A 14712-nucleotide genomic window follows, 5' to 3' on the forward strand; every position below is an offset into this window, starting at 1 on the left:
CATGCAGCAATCCTGGGATTACTACCCTTGAGGTCCAGCTTCTCAATTTCCTTCTTTAATTCCCTGTATTCTGTTTTCAGGACCTCCTCCCTGGTATCAGTATGTACCACAACTTCTGGCTGCTCACCCTTTTTTGAAAAATCTACCCTGTTTTACTGGAATAGAGTTTACCCCATCATCAAACAGAAATAAACACAGACCTCGGTATAAGGTTAATTCTTTAATATGTTATCACGGGAGCCATTGCATTACGACTCCACCAATGTCAGGTTACAGCTTAAATTTATACAGTAAATTTTGGGCGATAGCCAACAGCCAAACAGCCGATTTGAAGAAGCACTCGTTCGGTATCAGCCAGTTCACAAATGTTTCCACACGGTCCACATTCAGTTCCTCCATTAGCCAGGCAGTCTCCGACAAGGGTTAATAATACCTCATTTCTAGCATGATCTACTGTTAGTTAATGTCAGCTAGCACAAGCAGGGCAGTATCTGCATCTTATCCTGTCACTCTCATGAACTTAATCTTGTGAAAACTTGACAACAAAATTTAAGTCAAAATTTAATTTTCTTCCACACCCTCATTTTTTAAGAAATTATGGACATGTTCAGAAACATCACGGATCCTGGCACCTAGGAGGTAAGCTGACATCCGTGTTTCTTTTTCACATCCACAGAATCACGTATGTGTCCCCCTAACTATAGAGTCCCCTATTACTACTGGCATCTTCTACAGTTCTCTACCCTTCTGAGCCACAGGGCCAGACTCAGTTTCACAGGTAGATCATCCCTCCCAACGGTTCTCAAAATGGAGTACTTATTGTTGAGGGGACAGCCACAGGGGTACTTTCCACTGTCGGATGTTCTCTCTTCCCTCTCCTGACAATCACCCATTTATCTGTCTCCTGTAGCTTTGTGGTGACTACCTCCCTGTGGCTCCTGTCTATCCCTGTCTATCACCTCGACACTTTCCCTAGCAAGCCAAAGGTCATTGAGCTGCAGCTCCAGTTCCTTAACACGGTCTCTAAGGAGCTGCATGTTGATGCACCTGGTGCAGATGTGGCCATCAGGGAGGCTGGTAGTCTCCCAGAAATCCCAGATCTGGCACCCAGAACAGGACACTGGCTCTACAGACACACCTCCTAATTTCTCAAGTGTTCAATAAGAAATAAGGAATGGACTCTTGTACTTAGCTTAGCTCGGCCTGATCTCACCAAAGCCTTGCCACTCTGACTCCCACAATGACCGCTCCCATGACAACCTCTCCGCTAGAAAGTACCCCTCTTTTATAGAGACTCCGTTTTTAAAGCTGTTTGCTGGACTTGCATGAGAACACTTTTACAGCATCGGTGCAGTACTCCAATCAAAGCCTCCTGCTGAGAAAACTTCCTGCTTTTTAAAGCTCTTCACCGCGGGAATGTTTCTACTGCATCTGTGCAGTACTCCATTCAAAGTCCCAGGCTACATCCACACCACGCTGGATAAATCCGTAACCAAAGCTTTTTCTCTTCGTTTTTACCTTCCGTCCACACTAAAACGGCGTTTTCATCCCCCGAATCCGGAGCTTTTCAGAAACGCTTTCCAAGGTAGATATTTTTGAAAATGCTGTTCAGGCAGATCAGTGTGGACAGAGTAACTGGAGACTTTTGCAAACGCTGTAAGATGGCAGCGTGCCATTTCATTGTATTCTTGAACGCAACCTAACAATTTCGGAACAGACCGCAACGAGACTGAAGCCAAAAGAGTTAGGAATGTACTTACCAAATACTTTGACATATAACTTACTGAATAAATAAGTATACTGTACTCACTTTGCCATTTTCTGTCCTTGCTCGTATGAAGGTGGTTTACCTATATGTGCAAGTACTTCTCTGACGATAGATGTGTAACAGCCTAATGTAACGTTGTATGGAAATACAAGATAACACTGATGCAGACATGCTGTATACATTTAACAAGCGGCTTTACTAATGCAACAGAGTCAGTCAGTTTTTCAATGTTCATCATCAGCCGGGTCATACTGTCCGTGAGCTCCCTGTCAGTTGCCTCCATACGCTCCAGTATTTGTTTTTTTTTACTTTTAAGTTCACCTGCGCGAAAGCCAACAGCTGTCCGTCTTTTAAGTTTTTCTAGTCTGTAACTACACAAATGCGGACTTTTACGGTGAGATTCAACACCAAACATGTCACTTGTTTTCGGTAGATGTGTCCTGTGTATGTGCAGCAGGAGGATTTTCGCCAAAATCTCCGTTTCAGTGTGGACAGAGATATTTTCAAAAACGCATAGTGTGGACGCCTATCGTTTATACGTGAAACAAGCGTTTTCAAAATTATCCGGTCTAGTGTGTATGTAGCCTCAGTCAGTCAAACACTGGGCCCAGATGACCAGATTGTAGAATGTTCCTTCTGCAAGCGTTCCATTTTACATAATAAACAGCTTCTTATCAGAGTATGGTCAGAATTAGCAGGTCATTAGCAGAAACTCCTTGTGTCCATGCCGAACTGTTTTGATTAATTTATCCCGGAGCAAGCATCAGTTCACCAAATAGTTCACAAAAATGGCAGCTGCAAGGACAGTCACAAAATGGCTGCCTCCATTCCTGCCACCACACGGCAAGAACAAAGACTTTGCTTAGTGCGTGTCCAGTGCCCTTGGCTCATTCTTGTACACTGATTTGTAGCTTGTAGTTCTTTCTGGCCAACCACACAGATTTGAACTGCCACTGAAAACTAGCTGTTTTTCCAGCTCCGCTCCGTTCCTGCTCGGGAATGCTTCCACTGCAACTGCGCCACTGCCCTATCAGAGACTCCCGCTGAAAACTCACTCCCAATGATCTCTTGTGTTTGTGGACAGAATTGTTTAACCACGGTGACATTTTACAAGGTAATTTCTTTTTAACCCTAAGTGGTGCCACAGTGTTTAATATATCTGTCAAGTTATTGTTGAAAGAATCAATCATTTTATTTACTGAGTGGTTTTGGTCAAATGGGAATTCAAATAAACTAGCCAGCTCAGAGGTTTTAAGTTTCATCGCAGCGTCAAGAAACCATTTTCTAACTGTGATTTATTTTATGGTCTTCTTTACAGGCAGGAGGGCACCAGAAGTATGGTTACTGTGTATTCTTACACAATAAGAATATTGTGTAATCAACTCCATAATCCTGCAGTCCATAATTTTAAAAAAATAGTGTTCTCTCAGGGGCATTTAATCTTTGAAACTGTCAGGTAAATGACTGCTGAGGGACAAAGAAACAACGGAACTATCCAATGGCTGAGCTCTTCCAGCGTTTCTAATTTTGTCTTAAGCTTGCTTGAGATCACATTAGTGCTTCATGCATATCTGTGACCAGCTTCCTGCTATGATTCGCTTTTTTTTTAATCCTGCCCCAGTCCACTGATTTGCCTTTAATCAGGCCATTAATTCAAAGGGCTCTCCTGTTGACAAGGTTTATTTTTGCTGGACCTAAGCATTGTTGCAGAGTCAATGTGCAAGTCGGCCGTGTGACCCCTGAAGCTGCTACTGAGTGGATCATCAGCCTATGTTGTTGCATTCAAGTGTCCCAGCTGTCCTTGGTCCTGGAAAATAACTCATTATGTGAGCCTCAACCCTCCTACTCCCAATGCACCAGGAGCCCAGCTTCTGTCAACACACACAGGCCACTGCCATCCTTCAGTCTAACCTGGCTAATAGACTCCGACTTCACTACATCAACACCAAACCCAGAAAACGCAAAGACGTCTCAATTCCATCTGTATCTGATTTTAACTGGAACAGTTCTGAATCTGCCTTTTTACCAGGTCTAGTGATTCTGTTCTGTTCTTCCACACTGTGCATTGGCAGAGGGATGGATGCTGAACTTCTATGGTGAGAGACTGTGAGTCTGTGATCCCTTAAGATCAAGATCTTAAGGGATCAGTTATAGCTCTGGTAAACCATACCACTTCCTCATGCGCACCATCAGACCTTTCAAGTCAAGTCAATTCAGTCAAGTTTATTGTCATTTAACTATATACATGTATATAACATATATAACCATATAATATATATAGACACAAGACCACATTTCTCCGAACCAGAGTATAAAGCACAGTAGTAAATAATACACATAATACATAATAACTTATGAAGGTAAGGATAAAATCTACCGATGAATCACACATAAATAACAAATTAAAGCCCAATAATATTAAATATTATAAGGTATGAAACAGATTAACTAGTGACACTTCGAGTACGATACAGCCGGATGTTCAGAAGCTTAATGGCCTGGGGGAGAAAACTGTTTCTCAATCCGACAGTTTCAGTTTTTGTGCATCGCAGTCTTCTGCCTGATGGTAGAAAGTCAAGAGGATGCTGGATGAATGGTTGGGATCCCTAATTATACTGCCGGCCCGGTGTATGCAGTGCTCCTGATAAATGTTCCCGATGGATGGTAGGGAGACCCCTATGATCCTCTCACGGTCTTTTGTAAGGACTTCTGGTCCAATGCTCAACTGCTCCCATACCAGATGGAGATGCAACTTGTCAGGATGCTCTCAATGGTATTCCTGTAAACACAGTTGATGGGGGGTGGGGAGCCTTGCTTGCCTCAATCTTCTTAGGAAGTGGAAGCGCTGCTGTGTCTTCTTGTCCAGGAAGGTAATATTAAGGGACCAAATGAGGTCATCTGTGATGGGATTTCCTTTATCTTCTCCACATACAATCAGCTGGGCCCTTAAAAGTTGCCTCTGAGTTATCCACAGCTGAACATTTGTGTGAGCTCCCACTCTCATGAAATACCACCTCAGCATATTACTCCCCCAGCCACAGGTCCTTGTCAAGTAGGCCCAGTGATTCACCACCTTACCTCCTCCTCCCATCCTTCCTCCTGCTAAAGCAAGGGTTCCCAATCTTTTTTTTATGTCAAGTGTTGTAATGTGAACAAAGTCACTGGAGAGACACAGCTGGCAGATATGAAGTAGTGTTTTATTTGATAAATTGAGACACAACAGGCATCACGTTGAGACCCTTTTCAGAGGAAGAGGCCTGTTCGACCCACAAATACATGACAATTCATATGCAAAAGATCTAAGGATGATTCTATATTTACAATGTATCTACAATGCTTCCTTTGAATTGTATATAACTTTCTCACCTCCTTCTTTGCACCCACACTCCAGACAATATTATATTTTTTTTCTGAAAATGAAGAGTGGCTGCTGAAAGCAACTGTGCTTTGTATGGAATGAGTGTGTACAAAGTGTGGCAAGATTATGGAAAGGAGATTAATGGTGATCTGTGAAGAAATCCTTCAGTACTGGCAACCACTGCAACCAGGTTTCTCTTGCTGCTGGTGATCGTCCACACATTGTCTTCCAGGTGGGTTCAGTCTTCACCAGAATTAGTTTCAAAGCATGTCTTGCACAATTATTTTCTGATTAAAAATTCTATATAAGCTATATTTGGATGGCACTCAGAGGTGTTCGGAGCAAAAGTCGAATAAGTCGAATGTATTTTTGAAAGTATGAGATGTGAGAAGTGTAGTGTAGTTAATATTTCAGCAATACTTGAGTAATATCGTAAATATATTGTTTGATTAAGCATTGCTTGTTCATTTCCATAATTCATGATGGGTCATATGTAAGATGTATGTGAATACTGTAGAGCTTACAAGGACCTAATGGTGACTCCTTTGCTTGCATTTTCAGAAACAGCTCTATTTTTTTCCTTTTCAAGGTTCTTTTGAAGACCCTGACCTGGAGTTACTTTCTGACTTCAGTTCTTTGCGGGAATGGGACCCACTGTCGGGGTCTCATGACTGGCTGCGATTCAATATACCAAGGACGCAGCCTAGAAGGCTAGCGCACCTTCAGGGTTCTGGGACTTCGTGGCTCTGGAGGCGGGCAGACTCGAGGTCAGTGCCACCACAGGAAGCTGGTGTGTCGTGGGAGACAGAAGGTCGAAAGCAGCAAGCTGGCTGTGTGCCTAGAGACCTGAGAACTTTGGGCATAGAGCTCGGAAAAATCAACACAGCAGACTTTTCACATCGTAAATCGGTGAGTTGTTTTGTTATGTCTCTCCTTCTCACTGTAAAATGGGGACACTTCTTTTTCCCTTATTAGGCAGAGGGAGAGCCTGTAGTGTGTCGAATTACCAGGTGAATGAGTAGTCTTTGGGGTACAGCAAGTCAGTGTCTTTATTGATCTTTATTGATGCTTTGCTGCACACTTGAGTGCTCGGTGGGGGGGGGATTAATTTCTTTGCTGCTGCTTATGCATGAGTGGGTGCTTTGGGGTTCTAACATTTAACTGCTATTCATTCTTTGGGGCAATCCTCTGTTTTTGTGGATGGTCGCAAAGAAAAAAAATTCAGGATGTATATTGTATACATTTCTTTGACATTAAATGTACCTATTGAAACCTTTGAAATATATCTGTAATCCAGAAGTCCTCATGAATTTGTAACATTGGTAACATGTAATGTGAACAAGATGGAGTCTATAAAATTCCAGGAGCTTTGCTGGTTTGTATGGGAAAACTTACACAAGTCTGTGTGTTTTATGGAAGGAAGATCTTTTTATGACAGCTGATTTTTTTTTTATGGCCAGAGAAGATGTTTTGACAACCAAAGGTAACAGGATGGGGCTTCAAAAGAGCAAATGTCAGAACAAGATAAGATAAAGATAATGGAGGACTGTAACAGAGCATCATAATTACTGGTCTCATGTAATAAAGAACATAAAAATGCATTGGTTAAAGCATAAGATCAGAAGCTGTTTTCTAGCATAATGTTTGGAGATAGTTTCCTCTTACAAGTAAAATAATAAAACTTTAACAATGCGATCCACTCTGAATTTGTTGTGGTTTATTTCTGCCTATTTGAAGACCTACTGGAGCTGAACAGTACACAACAATAGCAAACAGGACATCATTACACATCACATCATATATGAGCACCTCACTAAATAAAAGGGAAAAAAAACAAAGTGGTGCAGATATCTCAACTCCTGTGTGTAGCCCTCCCACCGGGCTCAGATGCAAACTTGGCTCAATAGCTAACTGGGCTAACAGCCACGGGACCCACCTGGTGAGAAGGCCACCTTGATAAACAATATACATCTAGGGTCGGTATGATTTGGGGTTCAACCAAACAGGAAAGTTAAGATGTTCAGATTATCAGAACCTAAATTTGAGCAACTTGCTGTGTAATTACGGTCCACACACAATTATAGGTCGGCAACAAACAACAGATTGTACGCCACATAAACTTATAAAGGAAGTATATTTGTCAGGAAAAAGAAAAGAAAAGAAATTAAAAGGCCCATTGCAGTTAAACCAGTCCAATGTGCACATGACCATTAGAATTCATACTCGAGTATTGGGGGGTGTATCTCTTATTCACATACTGGACACATGGTCTGTGTGAAAGCACATGCTACATTTTTGAAAACCCCTCAAAAACCACCTCAATCAAACTGGCTACCTCTCTCCTTCTTGCACTCAGGCACTCAGTGTTACCTGGATGACAGCATTGCTACAAGGAACATCTCCAAAATCTCAAGGTAGTGTTAAAAAGATTAGAAGATTATGGTTCAAAGTGGGATTTTTCTTTTAAAAAATCATCACTTACTGTGATCACACCATTGAAGCACAAGATTTACACAAGTGTGCTGAGGAAAGTCCAGGAGCGGTTGATGCCCTAAGGCTAAAGGATATGTTACATTTACAGTCCTTTTTATGATTTGTCAATTATCATAATAGGTTCCTGCAAAATCTGGCTGCTGTGCTCCACTCCTTGAACTCATTACTACAGATCAGGATGAAATGGTAATAGACAAAGTGGTGCGAGGTAGATTTAAAAAAGACAAAGGAAATGGTGATGCCAGACACTGTAGTCACACATTATATTTTACATCACTCAGTGAAGCTTTCCTGTGACTCTTCGCAATATGGCATAGGTACCGGCATGTCACATGCAATGAATGATGGAAGTGAACATCCCAAGCCTTTGCATCACACTTCCTTGCTATTGCAGAGGAAAACTACGCACAGATTGGCAGAAAGTCCTCGAGTCTGGCTTGGAGTGTAAATCTTTCAATCAGTACCTGTATGGGAGAGAGTTTACCCTCATTACTGATCATCAACCACATTGTCCTTTTTCAATCCACAGAAGGGAGTTCCATTAATAACAGCAATTCAAATGCAGAGAAGGACTTGGAGACATAACTACAAAATCGAATTCAAGAGGACCATTAATTATGGAAATGCTGATGGATTATCCCATCTACTCTTGGAAAAGGAAATAATAGAAGCATTTACAAAAGAGGATACTCCTCAACGTATTCTCCTGAATGCAAATCAAACCTCTCCCTATTTTAGCAGAGATGAACTAAAGGGAAGCTAGTAAAGACTCCACACTGCCTCAGGTCAAAAAGGCAAACCAAAATTGCTGGAATGTGCAGCAGAAATTCCAGATCCCCCATTTTATACCAGTGCCGAGATGAACTTTCTCTTAGTGGGGACTGAAAGTTGTTTTGCCATTCGAGCTGAGGGCTAAAATGTTGGAGGAGCTACAGGCTGGTCACCTAGACATGGTCAATATGAAAGGGGTGGCTTAAAGCTTTGTCTGGTGGCCTGGAATAGATCAGCAGATTAAGCAAGTTACCATGCACTGTTCAGGATGCCGATCCTTCCAGAAGGTGTCGAGATCAGCACCTCTCCCTCCCTGGGAATGGCATGCATTGCCCTGGCAGAGGATTTTGCCAGACTATTCATGGGAATAAATTTCTTGATAGTAGTAAATACAGCAACAAAGTGGCAGGAAGTGTTCACAACAGCCTCGCACACTGTTGATGTGTTGAGAAGCCTCTTCTCAAGGACTGGTGTTCCAGAACACCTCATCAGTGACAATGGACCATAGATTGTTGAGGAGCAGTTTCAGTCATTCCTGCAAATGAATGGAGAAAGACGGATTGCATCTGCACTGTACCATCCAGCTACAAATGGCTTTGGTGGAAAGGTTTGTCCAAAGTCTAAAGAACGGTCTGCATAGACACTACACTGACACTGAATCAAAAGCTCACCAATTTCTTAAAAACATAGAAACATAGAAAATAGGTGCAGGAGTAGGCCATTCAGCCCTTCAAGCCTGCACCGCCATTCAGTGTGATCATGGCTGATCATCCAACTCATAACCCCGCACCTGCTTTCTCTCCATACCCCCGATCCCTTTAGCCACAAGGGCCATATCTAACTTCCTCTTAAATATAGCCAATGAACCGGCCTCAACTGTTCCCTGTGGCAGAGAATTCCACAGATTCACCACTCTCCATGTGAAGAAGTTCTTCTTTGCATATTTCAGTGCAACACACTCCACAACAAACAACACACCAGCTATGCTGCTCCTGGGAGAGTTCCTGGGAAATTCTGAGAGTTAAGATTCTTGCTTTGCCATGTCCAAAGAAATCATTTAACTTCCTTCTGTATTAACATCAAAGTTTCTGATCCCAAATCCCCCTGCAAACTCTTCCCACAGAGCTACTACTTGGGAGGAGGGGAGGATTTGCTCCCTGGTTGTAAAGGACTTTTCTTCTCTTCTTCATCAATTTGGATGAGTTCTTCAAAAAGACACTGGGAAGCCTGGGACCCTGACCTGCAATCCTCGCCTCAGAAACCGAGTGGTACTATGTACAACCAACAGTATTGTTTTCATGTTTTCCTTGTCCACAAGAACAGGCATGTGCGCCCTGCACTTCACCTGCTCATTTTCCAGCACAATAGGTCCTGATTTCTAATTAATAGTCCAAGTAAGAATATTGTGTAATCAACTACGTAACCAAATCATTTCTGCAGCCAGGATTTTTTTTTTAAATGGTGTGCTCTTAGGAGCATTTCATCTTTCAAACTATCAGTGAAATGATTGCTGAGGGATAAAGAAAGCAATGGAGCTATCCAATCCATCGAGGTAATATCCTGTATCGAGGTAATAGAGTGTATCGAGGTAATATAATGTATCAATACCAAGGAAACCTGTCATTCAACTAGTGGAACGACAAGAACAAGAATATGCAAATCAGGAGATAAAATTAATGGCACTTCCAGCAGTTCACATCGGCAACAATATCAATCAGGAATGTTTCATCTCAGAGTGCAGTAAAATTACATTTCCATCTCACGCTCTTGAAGCAAATGAAAAGGTTACTTATATCTAACATCAGAGTACTTTTAAAAAGCACTGGCAGGTTGGTCAATTGGTTATGGTTAATTACCCCTTGTATACACAGGTGGCAGGGGAATCAAGAGGGAGGTGATAGGCATGTGAGACAAAACAGGCTACAAGGAAATAGGGTAGAAATGGGACTGATTGGATTGTTCCAAAGATGGCATAGATCCAATGGGTAAACAGTCCAGTCCTATGTTGCAAGATAATACCAAATAAAATCATAACTGGTGATTGGTTTATTTTTGTCCTATGTATTCGAATAACAGATAATTTCAAAATATAAGTATATCTAGTAAGTTGTGCTTACCAGTCAAATCCAAAGTGCTCCACCTGGGGGCGGTCTGGCATGATGTCCAGGCTTGGGCCAGTGTTGCCCCCACACCGCCTAGTATTCACCCATCAGAAGACAAGCTGTGTTGTTGACTGCAGGTTTCTACGGCATTTATGGAATCAGGGTGTCAGGCTGCTGTGTCACCTGTTTACAGCCTATCCAGAGAGGCTTTGGAGCTAATGCTCTCCACTGGGGGGGGGGGGGGGGGGGGGCAGTGGTATGGCATCCAAGATGGAGTTGACGCTGCTTCCCAGTGTTTGCTTGCAGAAGACGAGTTGTATTGTGGTCAACTGCAGATTTCTGCAGCATCAGGTCTCTCTTTGTGTGACTGTATGTGTGCTGTGTATGACTGTTGGCCCTGTGTTTTGTACCTTAGTCCCAGAGTAATGCTGTCTGATTTGGCTGTATTCATGGGCATTCATGTATGGTTGAATTGAATTGAAATGAATTGAATATCTTTGAACTACAAAAGAAAGATCACTAACAAAGTAGAGAATAAAGTTATGGAGAAAGTGCAGTACAGGTAGACAAGAAGGTGCAAGTACTGTGACGAGGTAGATTGCAACATCAGGAATTCTTCCTTATCGTACAAGAGGATACATGTCATAATATGAGATTAAAACAGCTTTTGGTAATAGTAATGATACTGCTTCAAAGCCGATTGAAATTGCGTCTGAGCAATCATTTCCTTCCATTCGGATTTGAAGGTTGGTCTGTATGTTCAATCAGTAAAAGTTAAGATTCAGAATTACTCTCCACATTTCTTAATTCTTCATTTATTTTCTTCACCATTCACTTCATTTTTCTATTCAAAGTTATTACTTCCATTAATGTTCACAAATTTCAAGTCATCTAACCCTGTGGCCAAATCTTCTTTCAAGACATTTAATTGTAGGAGGAAATCTTCAGAAATAAGCACAATAAACATGCATTGACAAACCTGGATCACACATCAAACAAAATGTCAAAAGCAGTATGCCGGGATAAATTAGTGATTGCTTCAACACCCAGTTGTCAATAGAATGTCATCTATATCAATAGATCACCAAAAAAAACACCCTTCAGATATTATTTTGAAGAAAGCCAAGAACAAGAGACTTTAACTGTGTTCCAGCATGCTTTTAATTGTAAATTCTGTTTAATTCGCACTTACAACATCAGATTTCAGAGTAACCTATATCCAGTCATGCTTTTACTTACGATAATTATGCTAATATGTGATTATGTGTAGGATCGAGTTTCCAATATCTATATTAACATTTAAGTCCAGATATCAGAACACAATGAAAAGGAAAAATGAAAAGCGATACCTTTCATTTGAATCTAGGGAGAATATAATCAATAGTACTTAAGAAACTGTAAATTCCATCAACTCCATAACGGACACTATCCTCCCCAGCATCCAGGACATCTTCAAGGTATGTTGCCTCAGAAAGGTGGCATCCGTCATTAAGGACCCCCATCACCCAGGACATGCCTTGTTCCCATTGCTACCATCAGGGAGGAGGTACAGGAGCCTGAAGGCACATAGTCAATGATTCAGAAACAGCTTTTTCCCCCTTTGCCATCCAATTTCTGAATGGACATTGAACCCATGAACATTACCTCATTACTGTTTTGCACTATTTATTTAACTTAAATTTTTAAAATATATATATACTTCCTGTAATTCACAGTTTTTTATGTATTGCAATGCACTGTTGCTTCATAACAAATTTCACACCATATGCCAGTGATATAAAACCTGATTCTGATTCTGAAATTGATGTGGAATGTTGAACTTTATATAATAATAATGATGACTGAACTCATTTTCACTTTTTGCAGCATGTTTTAAATGATTCCTGCAATTTTAAAAAGTGAGCATACATAACTTTTCAGAACATAGCACTTTGTGTTGGAATCTATCTATCGAAACTGAGTTCCTTACAGTGAAGCGAGGACTGGGTTGGATAAAACGATTTCCCCTCTGGAAACGGAGTTTCAACACAATGAAATCTCCCTGGATGAATTTCTGTTTTGTTTGTAACACTGCAAGACAAAATAATTTTGAGCAGTGTCCTCTGAGTCCTTGTGAACATGGGAGACTGTGCTGTGTGAACACTTATTCTTACATTACCTGTGTTTGATTTTTGTGTAGGTTTCATTGTGAAACAGAAGAATTTGGTACTATATGCTTTTCATTACCATGTGAAAAAACATCAAAGCAGGTTATAGTTTAATTTTGTATACATGAAATATAAACCAAGCCTACCCAGTTTCCCTTGTGGTTATTCATTTACTCCACATACTGCAAATATCATCCAAGGTCAATACAACTTTCTGAAATGTCAGCCTACTGTGGCTGCTGAGGCTTCCATTGCTCTGGGTTGAGCAGGTACGTTACGTCCTAGCTGTCGATGTATGCAAGGCAGGGCAGTGCAATAGCAAGAGCAAGCTCCCTCTCCCACACTTCCAATGAACGCAAAGGAGTAGCAGAGATAGATACAATTTGGCACCAACCGCATCACAGGAGGTGCCTGTCAACATTGAACTCAACATCGGACTGCCTTAGGGACTCTAGCTCTGGACTTTTCCACCTCAAGGTTTACTCCTGAAGCCTTCCCCGGGAGCGGGTAAAGCTACAAGGCAGCAAAGGTTTGAGATCAGAGTTTTCCTTCTCCTAGATGAGCTGTCAGCCACAGCTGGTGAGCCCCATCTGCCCAAAGCACTGCTTTTAAGATGCCAGTAACGCACCTTTGCCCCTTTTCCTGCCAGTGAAAGCGGTTCCAATGGGATTAGATGCTAAACCTCGCGTGAAGGCCTGGAGCTGGACTTGGTTGTCAGAGGCTATCTGAGACACACGCCATTGGGAGCATATAATAGGTAGTGAGAGCTTATCCACACTACCACCCCCCAGCTATAATAACCTTAAAGAACCAAGGTCATAAAAATGCAGAGAATTTAAATCTGTTAATGAGTTAGTCATCTCAATTTACTTGCCATTTAAATGAAAGTAAACTACTTCAGTTCTATCTGACACCAGTGTCTTAAATCTAAACAAAGCAAACTAATTGGTTATGGTACAAAAAGAAACTATATTAAAAGATACAAAAGTAAACAATATTTAAAGAATACATGATGCAGAAGATTGAGGGGGGATCTCATTGAAACCCATCAAGTTTTGATGGCTTTGACAGAGTGGATGTGGAGAGGATGTTTCCTGTGGCAAGGGAGTCCAAAACCAGAGGACACAGCCTTAGAATAGAGGGGTGTCCATTTAGAATGGAGATGAGGAGGAATTTCTTTAGCCAGAGATTGATTATTCTGTGGAATTCTTTGCCACAGGCAGCAGTGGAGGCCAAGTCTTTATGTTTATTTAAGACAGAGCTTGATAGATTCTTGATTGGTCAGGGCATGAAGGATTACAGGGAGAGGCAGGAGGGAAAATGAATTAGCCATAATGAAATGGCAGAACAGACTCAATGGGCCAAATGACCTAATTCTGTTCCTATACCTTATGCTTTTGTGGTCTTATAACTTACAACAAATGACAAACATGTACCCTTTTATGACATAAAAGCCCAGTAAACAAAGGATAAAGAGTTGAGTCACAGGGCAAGGAAACAAGCTGGCCGGCCCAACTAGACCCTGCTGACCAAGCCAGTGGCATGTGGCCATCATAGTGACCGTTTGAAAACAAACTAAGAGTCACTGAGAGGCTAAGTGAGAGAGTATTGCATTCTATGACGTGCTCCCAACTAACTGAATTCCAGGGGACAGGGATTCAGATTTCTGGATCATTGGGACCTCTTTTGGGGCAATCTCGACCTATACAAAAATGCCGGGTTGCACTTGAATCCATGGGGGACCAATATCCTGGCAGGAAGGTTTGCTAAGGCTATTGGAGAGAGTTTGAACTAGAATTGTTGGGGGAGTGGGAACTGAACTGAAGAGAATGGGGAAGAGGTGGTTGACTCACAAATAGAGAAAGCTTCGAGACAGTGCAAGAGGGAGGATAGGAAGGTGATAGAGAAGGGACACGCTCAGACTGATGGTTTGAAATGTGTCTATTTTAATGCAAGAAGCATCATGAACAAAGCAGATGAGCTTAGAGTGTGGATCAGTACTTGGAGCAATGATGTTGTGGCCATTACAGAGACTTGGATGGCTCAGGGACAGGAATGGTTACCTAAAGTGCC

The 14712-nt window shown here is 41.7% G+C and overlaps 1 long non-coding RNA gene across 2 annotated transcripts; it reads left to right on the top strand.

Annotated features, from left to right (window-relative positions):
* Positions 1-271: 271 nt before the first annotated feature.
* LOC132403782 (uncharacterized) lies at positions 272-6808 on the top strand. Of its 2 annotated transcripts, none has more exons than XR_009515344.1 (3): positions 272-2882; positions 5160-5358; positions 5688-6808. It is a non-coding gene; the product is annotated as an uncharacterized LOC132403782 (long non-coding RNA). The 2 variants fall into 2 exon arrangements; XR_009515343.1 differs by having other exon boundaries at positions 5716-6808.
* The last annotated feature ends 7904 nt before the right edge of the window (positions 6809-14712 follow it).

This window comes from Hypanus sabinus, chromosome 13 (assembly GCF_030144855.1).
Source record: "Hypanus sabinus isolate sHypSab1 chromosome 13, sHypSab1.hap1, whole genome shotgun sequence".
NCBI classification, from domain to species: domain Eukaryota; kingdom Metazoa; phylum Chordata; class Chondrichthyes; order Myliobatiformes; family Dasyatidae; genus Hypanus; species Hypanus sabinus.